General features: G+C 37.5%; 1 long non-coding RNA gene across 1 annotated transcript in view; it reads left to right on the plus strand.

The window, feature by feature from the left end:
* The first annotated feature begins 1,421 nt into the window (after nt 1–1,421).
* LOC148127561 (uncharacterized) overlaps nt 1,422–12,445 on the plus strand; it is a 100,999-nt gene continuing 89,975 nt past the window's right edge. The window contains exons 1-2 of the long non-coding RNA XR_015743081.1: nt 1,422–1,496; nt 1,662–1,739. This is a non-coding gene — a long non-coding RNA (uncharacterized LOC148127561). The remainder of the gene's footprint in view (nt 1,497–1,661; nt 1,740–12,445) is intronic.

Consider the following 12,445-nt stretch of genomic DNA (forward strand, 5'->3'; position numbering starts at 1 on the left):
TATATGCCTCTTTTCAATCTTTGTGCTTTTGAGATAAAAATGTGGTTGCTTCCCTTTGTTTGAAAGGGATGATTGGTAAGTTTCCATATAGTTCTGATTTTTCTCTCTCTAACATATAGCTTATTATATCCTATTTCTGCATCATTTTGCAATTCTATTAAATCGACATACAATGTTTTATTCATAATGAAAATATTTGTTACAGATATATTTGACTCATTTTTGTATGAATTTCCCCTTTCCAATATATTTTCATATATAGTTTTTGAGTTCTGCATATGAAATCAAGTAATATATGCAGATACTGTATATATGATTTGTTCCTTTGGCAATGAATAGACCCAATATGCACATGTGTTGATGCACTTTCAGGTCACACTTGGGCTATCACCTTGATCATGTGAACCATGATCTCCCTACAGTTTTGGTTAATGTCATAAAATATCATAAAATCTATGCCATGGGAGAAATATAGTCACATTTTCATTAATAGATATTTTTTTATTTTCAAAAAGGCATGTCTCACTTTCAATTAAGAATGAATTTTGTTTTAAGGAATTTGTACAAAGGACAACATTCTTTGGCCATTGAAATATTATTTCAAGGGTCAGTGACAACTGCTACAAAGAATGGCTTGTAACTGGAATTGTGATTTGCTTAGTTTTGGTTTCCACCTGTTGCACTCGCAAAGCCTTTGATCTAAGTATTAGTCTTAATGCACACTGGAGGTCATGTATGCCTCTCGGACCTCATCCAAGGTCCCTGAAACCAAGTTGCATTAATTAGTGTATGTTACTAGGCTTTGGATGAAGTTCATAAATATTCAAGGTCATGTTTGCATGAAACACACAGGCATAGGAATGCTAAGAATGGAAAATGCCTACTGGGGAATATCAAACTGGAGACATTAACTGCTTTAAAAATTGAAGGGGAAGAAGATTTCTCAAATATTTCAGTATGCTGTGCGTACAGAATGGCACTTTTACTCTAATTATGAAATGTACTTTTTTTAAGCATTAGCACAGAGCAAGTAGGATAAACGGTTACTATTGCACGTTATGGTTCCTGGTATAATAAGCTTTCATGATCACATTAAAACTGGGAAGACTTCAGCTGAAATAATAAACAAGCAAATGAATCTGGCAGGAAGTAGTGGCGATAATTTAAAAATGACATAATTAGATCTGAGTATGAAAGCACAGGAAAAAAGATTATCTCCCACTTTCCACACTTTTAATGGCAGAAGTTAATTGCCCGATAGATACCACCTGATTATTTTAAAAATAATTCAATGGTACAAATGTATTTATTTGCCCGGCAACAATATTTTGCGTAGGACATTTTGACTGCAGTAAATAATGCTGCATAAATGATGTGAACAAAAGGCTGCTTGGTCACATGTTTTGGCAGCTGTCTTCATCGTGAAGTTGTCCTAGAGAACTTGGCTGGAGATTTATTGATTGCATTGCATTAGCAATGAACTAATTTGGCATTAGGTAATGATTGCGATTTTTTTTCAGAATTATAATTAAAGAGCAGCAATTCTAATCAATGTGTTTTGGAGCTTTAATGAGAAGAATCCTGTTTGTAATCGTTTGAGGAATGAGAAAAAGGAATCTCTGGATCTTGGTAATTCTGTGTGTTTTTTGATTTGTGTGCAGGAATAAGATTTATAACAACCAAGTAAGGAAGGATTGAGATCTCAAGAGAACATCATGAAGAAATTAACCCCACCTGTGGTATGTAACAATGAGATTTTATAATGTAAATACCAAATCATGTGACTCAGAGAGCCAAAGTATTTTCTACTTCTGGCTAGCTTCTTTCTGGACTTCATCCAAGATGGATCCTGGCTTGCCTGCAACAACCAGCTTTTTTTTTTTTATCAAAGTCAAATAATAACTGCCTCCAAGACATTGGAATCTTTACCTAACTTCTTCCCTCTTTAGATACTTTGCCAAGCTTCAAACTGAAGGAAAAAAGGGTGTGGGGGCAAGGATGGGGAGGGAGTTGCAAGCCTGCTGGCGCCAACAATGTCTGTTCCTCTGTATTTGCACGCTGTCTCTGGCTTCAGGTTCATGGAACAGCCAGTGTTTGTCATTCAGGGAGCAGCTGCTGCCCTGAGCAAGGAAGGAAGCTCCAGTCTTGGACTTTGAAGCAATTTTGTTCCCTTACAACTCAGGAAAAGAAGGGCTCTTTCAGCCTGGAACAGGGTTTCAGACTTGATCTTTAGCCAGTCTACTGAGCACAGAGAAGTATTTTAATTCAGATGACTGCATTTTTACACTTGCTGCCTGCTCCAACTTTTCTACTTCCTTAGCCCTCAAGGTGAAAAAGTCAAGAGTGGAAGTACACATTCAGAATAATGGGCCTTCATCTTTGCTACAAATTATATAGAACATAGAACAATGCAGTTGGAAGGGATCTGGGAGGTCCCCAGAGTCCAACAGGTAGCGTCCAAGATGGGATGCATCCCCAGTTGCATCTAAATAGTGGCCCAAACACACCATGGTGACATTTTTATTCTGCAATATCCCTAGCATGCTCTATACTGTTTCTTATCCACAGCCAGTTCATAAGAAAGATTAAATCATCATTAGCAGTGCCAGTATTAAGTGTTTCCCTCTTATTCTGACATAATCTGTTGACTTCGGTCACCTATTACTTGACAGTGAAGTTAAGTACAGGTAGTCCTCGACTTACAACAGTTCATTTAATGACCATTCAGAGTTATAATGGCACTGAAAAAAGTGACTAAAGACTATTTTGAACACTTAAGACCTTTCAGCATCCTCATGCTCATGTGTTTCAATTTCAAATGCTTGGCAACTGGCTCATATTTGTGATAATTATAGTATCCTGGGGTCAAGTGATCACCTTTTGTGACCAAGCAGAGTCATTGGGGAAGCTAGATTCATTTAACAACTGTGTTGCTAATTTAACTGCAGTGATTCACTTAATAATTGTGGCAAGAAAGGGCATAAAATGGGGCAAAATTCATTTAACAAATACCTCACTTAGCAACTGAAATGTTGGACTCAATTGTGGTCATAGGTTTTTTGGATTGAAGCTTCCTTGTTGTTTTGGGCAATTTGTTTTTTCTGGTTCTGAGAGTTCTAAATGGTACATATAGTTTGATGACTCTTTTGACTTCAAGTAAAAATATGTTGTAATGGTCTTCTACAGTATTGCATCCAGAGAGTAGAAATTGCCAGTCAAGGGATGAGAGATCGTTGTTTATAAGACCATAGTTGCCTTTTTTGAAGTTATAATTGGGGATTCCGTCATTGTGATTATTTTTGTGTGGACGTATGTTGAGACAAAAGTCAATCATGTTGTGGTCACTATTGAGGTAATTCCCTGTTAGGAGAATGAGCACACACAGGGAGACGTAGTGAGAGTGGTGAAGAATAACACACAAACAGCACATAACTACACTGTATAGTAAAATGTAGGTTTTTACTTCCAATAAACATTTAAGCAAAGTCCAAACAAGCAGTCCAAGTCATTCACAGTTAAAGCAGTCAGTTTTCAGTCCAGGGATAATCCAATAACAAAATCCAGTATCAAAAACAGTTCAGTAACAGACTTACATCAAATCCAAGAGGAACTATGATCAGTAACACTCAATAGGAACAGCAACACTCTCCAGAACAATAGAACAGAACAGGAACTGACTAAACAACCCAGGTTTCTGTCTCCATCTTATGGCTGTTTGAGGAACCACACCCAATTACCATTTTAGCATTCCCTTAAAGAGACAGTATTAAAATGTCTATCCTGGTTTATATATTTTCCAACCCAACTAACTGTTAGGTGACTTAAATTCCTAACAGTCACTGTTGGAAAAGGGTTCTTTAAGTTGTATTCCGTAAATTGAATTCAAACTATTGCAGAAGATGAGATCGAGGCAGTTGTTAAGTCTGGTGTTGTTGGTTCCTAGTTGTTCTAGTCCCAGATTTGTTACTGCATTGTAGAAGGTAGTATGTGTGGGTTTAGTTGTAAATTCATTAAGGGTCCAGTTAATATGAGGTAGATTGAAGTCACCAAGAAAGATAAAAGCATATGGGCAGGATGCTGCCTATATTAGTAGTGTATTTAGCTTGTTTGCATGTTCGATGTCATAATCAGAGGCTCTGTAACATAGTAAGAAACGAAATGTGATATTTAAGGACAGTTCACAGACAATGGTCTCAGGAATAGCAAGCTCCTTAGATGTTTTTTAGATGTAAGGACTTTTTCTAGAAGATAGCAATACCACCTCCTCTACAGATTTCACGATCTGATCGGTAAACATGAGAGGCTCTTACTGTGGTAATGGAGTCAGGGAGAGATGCATTGAGCCATGTTTCACAGACAAAGGTTGAGGACTACCTGCAACTAACAGCGATTGGAAACAGAGACAATAGAGGCAAGGAACAGCAGTAGGAGCAGCTAATTTAATTCTGATATGATTTTCTACCAATTCAGAGATTAGAATTAAGGGTTAGAAATAGATAAATCAAGACAAAAGCATCAATTCTCTCCCTTCAGATATTCATTGGACCAGAGAGAAAATGATTTCCATGCCTTTTTATCTTGGCTTAAATAGATATATAATCTCTCACCCATGTCCTACTATGCTTCCTCATTGTGATCATGGTGGATACTTCTGGGAGGGATGAGTGAAGAATGTCAGGAGTGCAAGCCAAGATAATATATTCCCAGCATGTCATTGCAGCTGCCCAGCTAAAGCAAGCATCTATATTGAGCAGTAGTAATATAGGAAGATGTCAGAAGCAGATTATCACTTTAATGACAATAGCAAGGACATACATTCATAGTAAGCCCTTCCCATATTTTTACCAAAAACCCCTCACATTGATTAAAAAAACCACCTACATTGTCAATATAGTGATGGATGATGGGCTGAGAGAGAGTGATTGCCCGAAGTCACCCAGCCATCATTCATGCCTAAGGCAGGACTAGAACTCGCAATCCTTTGGTTTCTAGGCCAGCACATGAACAAATAACAGAAAATCATAGTTGGAAGGGACCTTGTAGGTTATCTAGTAGTCCAACATCAAATATGGCAAACCACAGAAGAAAAATCAGTCAAGATCCTAAGTAAGCTATGTCAGCAAATCTGGAGAATGACACAGTGGCCAACTTAACAGTGTATGGCAAATACTATATGATATCCTTAATTTCACATGCTAGCAAAATAATGCTTAGGATCATCTAACGCAGATTAGAGTTCTACATGGAAAAAAGAGATGCCAGATGCTCAAGCTGGATTTAGAAAAGGCCGAGGAACACATGACATAATTGCTTATGCATGCTGGATAATTGAAAAAGCTGAAGAATACCAAAAAGAGATTAGTATGTGCTTCATCAATTATAGAAACATTTTTGATTATGTAGATTACATCAAACTGTGGAATATGGTCAGAAAATGAGAATCACAGAACATCTTATTGTCCCCATGAAAACTTACATACAGGTTAGGAAGATGTTGTACAAACAGAACATGGTGAAACATACTGGCTCCAGGTTGGCAAAGGGATGTTACAAGGCTGCAAATTCTCCCCTTATATATTTAACCTGCATGTGAAATGTATGGATGGATGGATATCTGGATTGGAAGAAAATGAACATGGTTTTAAACCTAGAGGAGGAAATATCAATAATTTGTACTACGCTGATGACACAGCCCTGATGCCTCAAAATGAAAAGGATCTGCAAGCCCTAAAAACAGGGGTGGGATTCTACCAGTTTGGACCAGTTCGGGTGAATCAGTAGTTACGGAGATCATTTGGCCCTGCCCACCTGACCTGCTCTTTTCCTGTGCTTTATTTCCTTGTTTTTGAGCACAGCTGATTCACATGTCATAGAAGTTTGCTGCGCATCAGCTGTTTTACTCAATGGGGCTGCAGCAGAAGGTAAGTATTATAGCTAAAAAAGGTCTTTTCTAAATGCTGGGCATGTGCTGAACCAGTTGTTACACTGGTTGAATTGAACCCCTGCCTAAAATTCAAAGAACACAAGAAAAAATGTTCACAACCTTGAGTTATTTTTAAAAATAGTGAAGGTGGGATATAAACAAATAAATAAAAACTAAAATTAAATATAAAGAAGATTAAATTAAGGACAACAAATAGAACAACATGCCTTAGAACTGAAATTAAGATATTGAAGTGATGGATACTCTTTTAGGAACAACCATCAATAGTAAAGGAACAAGCAATCAAGAAATATGCTGCAGCTTAGCACTCAGTAGAACATCTATGAAGATCTTGGAAAAGTTATTCAAATGCCATAATATGTTTATACTTACAAAGCTCAGAATCATGCAAGCCATGGAAGTATGGCAGTCGGTGGCTTAATGACACTGGAAATGGTCTCTGATCCAATGGTTTGAGCCCTAGCACTCTGTTGCAGAGTGAGCTTCTATAACTTGCCTCAGCTTGTGCCCATCTAGCAGTTTAAATGCATGTTTTATGCAAGTAGATAAATGGGTACCAGTTTGGTGGAGCGACGAGCTGGTACTTCATGAAGGCAGTCAGATTCCTACAAGCTCTAAACCTTCCCAGTTGCGACGCCCATTTGTAAGGAAGCTCTGGTGAAGAGAGAAGGAACCTTGGATGCTGCTGCAGAAAGATCCATTCAACTTTCTGGTAAAAAAAGCTATCTCCCCCTCCTATGGTGCAACTTGGGAAGCCCGCAACATGTCACACAACACAGTTAGTAAATTGGCAGCAAAACTACTATTCTGTATTAGCATTATAGTCTCCTGCTAATGTAACTATGTCATAGCTAATAATAATGCAAGCCATGGTGTTTCTTGTGACTTCTATGGAAGTGAAAATTAGATTTTAATGAGGCAGGATAGGAAAAGTATTGATGCTTTCAAATTTGGTGTTGGAGTGGATTACTGAGAATACCATGGACAGCCAAGAAAATAAACTGATGGATCATCAAACATCTCAATCCAGAGTTTTCACTTTTGGCACAAACGACAGGGCTTAAATTACCCTATTTTGGACACATTATACAAAGACCCAGATTTCTGGGAAAGGCTCTAATACTGGGAAAGGAGGAAGGAAAGAGAAAAAAAAGAGGACAACCAGCTGCCAGCTGGATGGACTCAGTTACAGAGGTGATGATCACACAATTGGGAGACATGAAAGAACAGGGATAAATCATCTTGGGGAACAACTATGTGGCTGGCCACTAGGACTTAAAAATGACTTGATACTGCACACTCAATTAAATATTAGTCTTTTTAATGAAAATGTTAATAAATGAAAATATTACCCGCACACTAAATTGCAATGCTTGAAGAGAACAAGTCTGTTTTCCTGCCTGTTACTGTGTAGCCCATTTAACAAGCTGGAAGCTATGTCTACTCTATCAAGGGCTGTTTCTAGGCCAGGGAGTCAAAAAGACAGTGTTTTTTTTTTTTGTGCAGCAGCAGTGACAAAACCCATTATCCTCATTTGCTTCTGAAGGGTGATTCCTTCATAACTCTTGCCTCAATTGACCAATTAGTTCCTCTACAGCTGCTTGGTAACCTAGGAGATCTGGAAGTCATATTTCTAGATAAAGAGGTTATTTAATTAGTTCTGTTCCTCTTTAGTGTTGAGAAAATATAATTTCTCACAGAAATTAAGGATTTGGTCGCTGGAAATTTATTGTGACCAGAATGGGAATACTAATTAGCATTTGTTTGTTTGGGGGTACTTTTATTTAGGCTGTAAAAAAGGCTGCAATAAATCTGGTGATTTTTTCAAGAGAAAGGAAAGAATTAGTTACACAATGGCTGTTTTCATGTTTACCTATGGTTAATTCTGGTTGCTCAATTAACCTATTTGTAACAAACCAAAAGGGTTAGGGCAACATATACCAATCTAAAACAGAGAGTTTTGTAGCTCTCTGTTCTTTGCATTGTATGTTAGTGTGAAATTTCTGTATAGCAGTGATTTTGGGACTTCAACTGTCAGAAATCCCCAGCCACACATGTTCAAGTTGCCAAATTCGACACACACGATTCTAGAGAATATTTGCTTTAAATATACAGCAAACCCCAGATTCCCTCCTTGGGGTAGTAAGTTTCTCGCTCTCTTTGGGACTCTGCTGTATCCTGATAAAATAGACAATAAAAGCTCATTGGATCAGAGTCCTGGTAGTATATGGCATGTTGAAAGAGCAGACACAAATCCAGTGCTGGGATTCAAAAAATTTTACTACTGTTTCTGTGTGTATGGCTTGGTGGGCATGGCTTGGTGGGTGTGGCAGGGGTGGGATTCAACTGGTGTTACTACCGGTTTGCTGTAAAAAAAAATTCTCTTGGGATTCAAAAAGCATAGTTAATTTAAGATTCAGTGTGCTATATATAACAACCCAGCCAATTTTGTTAATTCAGTTAACAGTGATTTAATTAAGCATGAATTAATAAGTTCCATGAACACTACTTTGAAACCTTAATCTTTGGGAAGTTAAATTTAACTTTTACCTACTTTGGGCAATGTCCAATTGTAGATTGTGCTTTACCCAGCATTATATCTACTCCACTCATCTTCAGCTGTTTTCCCTTATTTGTCTTTTTTTCCATGGGCAAGGAGCCCTCATAGGAAAAATGTTCTCTAAGCAGTTTACAGAGTCAGCATATGGGTCCTCATTTTATTCACCTGGGAAGGATGGAAGGCTGAGTCAACCTTGAGCCTGGTGAGATTCAGACTGCCAAATTGCAGTGAGCCAGCAGTCAGCAGAAATAGCCTGCAATACTGCATTCTAACCACTGGGCCACTGCAGCTCTTACACTTTCTTTCCCATATTATAACTGTAAAGTTAATATCGTACAGGACACAAATTTATGAGATATAACATGGAGAGTCCAGCTAAAATGATTATATTTCATTGTAGACAGCTCTATGAGGTGCCACACCTTGGAAATGATTTTAGAACCTTTGCATAGAGGCTACAATCTTTTAAACTACCTCATTCTCTTAAAGCAGGGGTCTCCAAACTTGGCAACTTGAAGCCTGGTGAACTTCAACTCCCAGAAGCTGGCTGGGGAATTCTGGGAGTTGAAGTCCACCAGGCTTCAAGTTGCCAAGGTTGGAGACCCCTGTCTTAAGGTCTTCTGTAGTCACATTATCAGTAATCAAACTAGTGAGATAACACGCTATTTAAGGAAAGTCATTTTTAAAGTGAAGTTTAACTTTTGATAATTTCATAGGGACATTCATGTTTTGAATAATTTTGCTATTGCTGCCTTCTAGAATGTATTTTTTTGGTCTCAAAATCTAGTCTACAGGCCTGGGAATAACTGGTAGATCTTATCCAAGTATTAATCAGGGTTGAATGTACTTAGCTTTCTGAAGTCACTAACTGAAGTTAAAATCACTAACTAACCCTGGATGAAAGAGGCTCTGTAATGCTTATTCTTGGGAAGTACTAATAACTTCATTTTGCTTGGTCAAAACCTTTGATTTGCTTTTGAACAAATAAACAAATCAGAGCTTAAAGTTAATGTAGAGCCTATAAGCTTATAATGATAGGTTGTATAAGTAGCAGTGGCTGCTTTGCTTAATTGTAAAAAGTCCTAATCTTACAGAAATGAGCAGTTGGAACATTTATATGGGCAGCATTGTCCAAGTCCTTGCTGCATACTGTTGCCTGAATGAGGAAAGTTGAAAAGGAAGGAAGACATTAAAGCCTCTCCCATTAACTTAGAGCACAAAATGTCCCCTTTTATCTCCCCCTCGCTTCTTTGAAGAATTTTTTTTAGTTCACATAGATCAGTAACCCAGCTGGAGAGTTTACTCAGCTGCTTCTGAGGTAATGCCTTTTGTCTGGGTTCCTACAAGGCTTTTTAAATGTTAGGAAAAGTCACTGCACATATTGGATAGTAATGTGTAGAGTACAGGCATCAAATACTGAGGACTTGTCAGAGATTTATTAAGGTGAATTGTTCTAAAATGCCATGGTATGGCTGGGAGAAATTTCAGGACAGTTCCAAACCCTTCTAGAGGAAAAAGGTAATAATATTGTCTAGTTCTGGCTTATTAATTCAAACATCCAGTCAGAGAGAAGTTTCTTAGTAAAATTTTAGTATTTAGTATTTATTTGATTTGTTAGTCGCTTACAAGGTACAGGTATAAGAATAAATATAATTTTGAATACATGCGATAGATACTTATAAGAAAAATAAAAAACCAATAGGACAGGGACGGTAGGCACGATTGGTGCGCTTATGCTATATATGTTATAAATATATATAAATGTTATAAATATATATGTTATAAATATAACATATATGCATGGAAAATAGCATAAAAGAGCCCTTTGTGGCATGAGATCAGATTACCTGTGGAACTGTCTTGTCCCAATGACATCAATCTGTCCTGCCCAATCAAGCAAGGAAGGTATGTTGCAGTAATCAGTTAAAAGGTATGTATGTAATCAGTTAAAACATTTCAATTGAATCCAGGAACAGAGCCTTCTTGGCCATTGGTCCAGCCCTATGGAACATTTTACTTCCAGAGCCGAGATAGGTGCTCACCCGTCTGGTTTTTAAAAAATATTCAAGACTTGGCTTTGTCAATTGTCATTTTATGTATTTATTTATTTATTTGGTTTGTCAATTGCTTACAAGATAATAGGTATAAGTAAAAACATAGTTATGAATACATGGATACATATAAGAAAAATAAAAGAAACAATAGGACAGGGATGGTAGGCATGTTGGTGCGCTTATGCACGCCCCTACAGACCTCTTAGGAAAGGGGTGAGGTCAATAGTAGACAGTCTAAGGTTAAAGTTTTTGGGGTTTGGGGAAGAAACCACAATCAGGTAGAATATTCCAGACATTGACCACTCTGTTACTGAAGTCATATTTCCTGCAATCAAGTTTGGTGCGATTAACCTTGAGTTTGTATCTATTTTTTTGCTCTTGTATTGTTATGGTTGAAGCTGAAGTATTCATTGACAGGTAGGATATTTCAGTGTATGATTTTATACACTATACTTAGATTGGACCGAAGGCGGTGTAGTTCTAGATTTTCTAGGTCTAGAATTTCAAGTCTGGTGGCATAAGGTATTCTGCAATGAGCAGAGGAGTAGAGAACTCTTCTTGTGAAATATTTCTGGACATTCTCAACTCTGTTAATATCAGATATGTAATGTGAATTCCAGACTGATGAGCTGTATTTGAATATTGGTCTAGCAAATGTTTTGTATGCTCTAGTCAGTAGTGTAATATTACCAGAGAAAAAGCTACAGATTAGGCTAACAACTCTTAATGCCCTTTTGGCTATGTAGTTACAGTGGGCTTTAGCACTTAGATCATTAGAGATGAGTAATCCAAGATCCTTGACAGAGTTTGGATCATCAACAAGGTCTTGACTATTCAGCCTGTATTTTATTTTCTGATGTTTGTTGCCAATATGTAAGACAGAGCATTTATTTGCTGAGATTTGAAGTTGCCATTTGTTTGACCATTCTGATACCTAGTCGAGCTCTTTTTGAAGGATAGCAGTATTGTCTGTGGTGTTGAATAGCTTTACATCATCAGCGAAGAGAATGCAGTTGCTCTTAATATGATCACAGAGATCATTTATGTAGAGTATGAAGAGAGTTGATCCTAGAACACTGCCTTGGGGGACACCACTGTTGACAGTACAGAATTTGATAGGACGCTCCCAATTTTAACCATTTGTTGTCTGTTTGACAGGAATGCTTCTATCCAGTTATGCAGGTGTCCAGAGATACCATAAGATTTTAGTTTTAGGAGTAGTTTGTTGTCTACCACTGAATCAAAGGCTTTACAGAAGTCTATGTAGATTGCGTCTATTGCTTTGCCCTGATTGAGTTGTGTAGTCCATATGTTTTTGCAGTGTAAGATTACAGGATAGTTTTTTTCTGAAACCAAATTGTTTATTAGAGAGTAGGTTGTTTGTCTCTAAGTGGAAGATAATGGATTGGTTAATAATTGATTCCATGACTTTACAGGTGACACAGCATAAAGAAATTGTTCTGTAATTTTCAACTAGGCTGGGATCTCCCTTTTTGAAGATGGGGATAACCGTGGCTTGTGACCATAGTTTTGGCAAGGAGCTGGTCCTGAAAGATTTTTCAAAGATTATGCTTAGAGGTTCTGCTATGGCAGTGGATAGTTTTTTTAAGAAGTAGGCACATATTCCGTCCGGTCCAATAGATAGAGATGGTTTTAGATTGTGTGGTGCTTTTTCAACATTGTCTTCTGTAAAATTGATATGTATGAGATCATTGTAGTTGTCTGTTCGACTAGGAAATACTGGGCATGATCCATTGCTGTTTACAAATACTGAGCCAAAGAATGTGTTAAAGAGGTTGGCTTTAATGGTGTCATCATTGCAGTCTTTACCATTGGGTACTTTCAGGGGTGGGATGGACCTTGAGTCTTTTAGTTTGTTGTTTACAA

The sequence above is a fragment of the Pseudonaja textilis genome, chromosome 1 (assembly GCF_049901715.1).
Source record: "Pseudonaja textilis isolate UNSWEBS1 chromosome 1, rPseTex1.2, whole genome shotgun sequence".
NCBI lineage: Eukaryota > Metazoa > Chordata > Lepidosauria > Squamata > Elapidae > Pseudonaja > Pseudonaja textilis.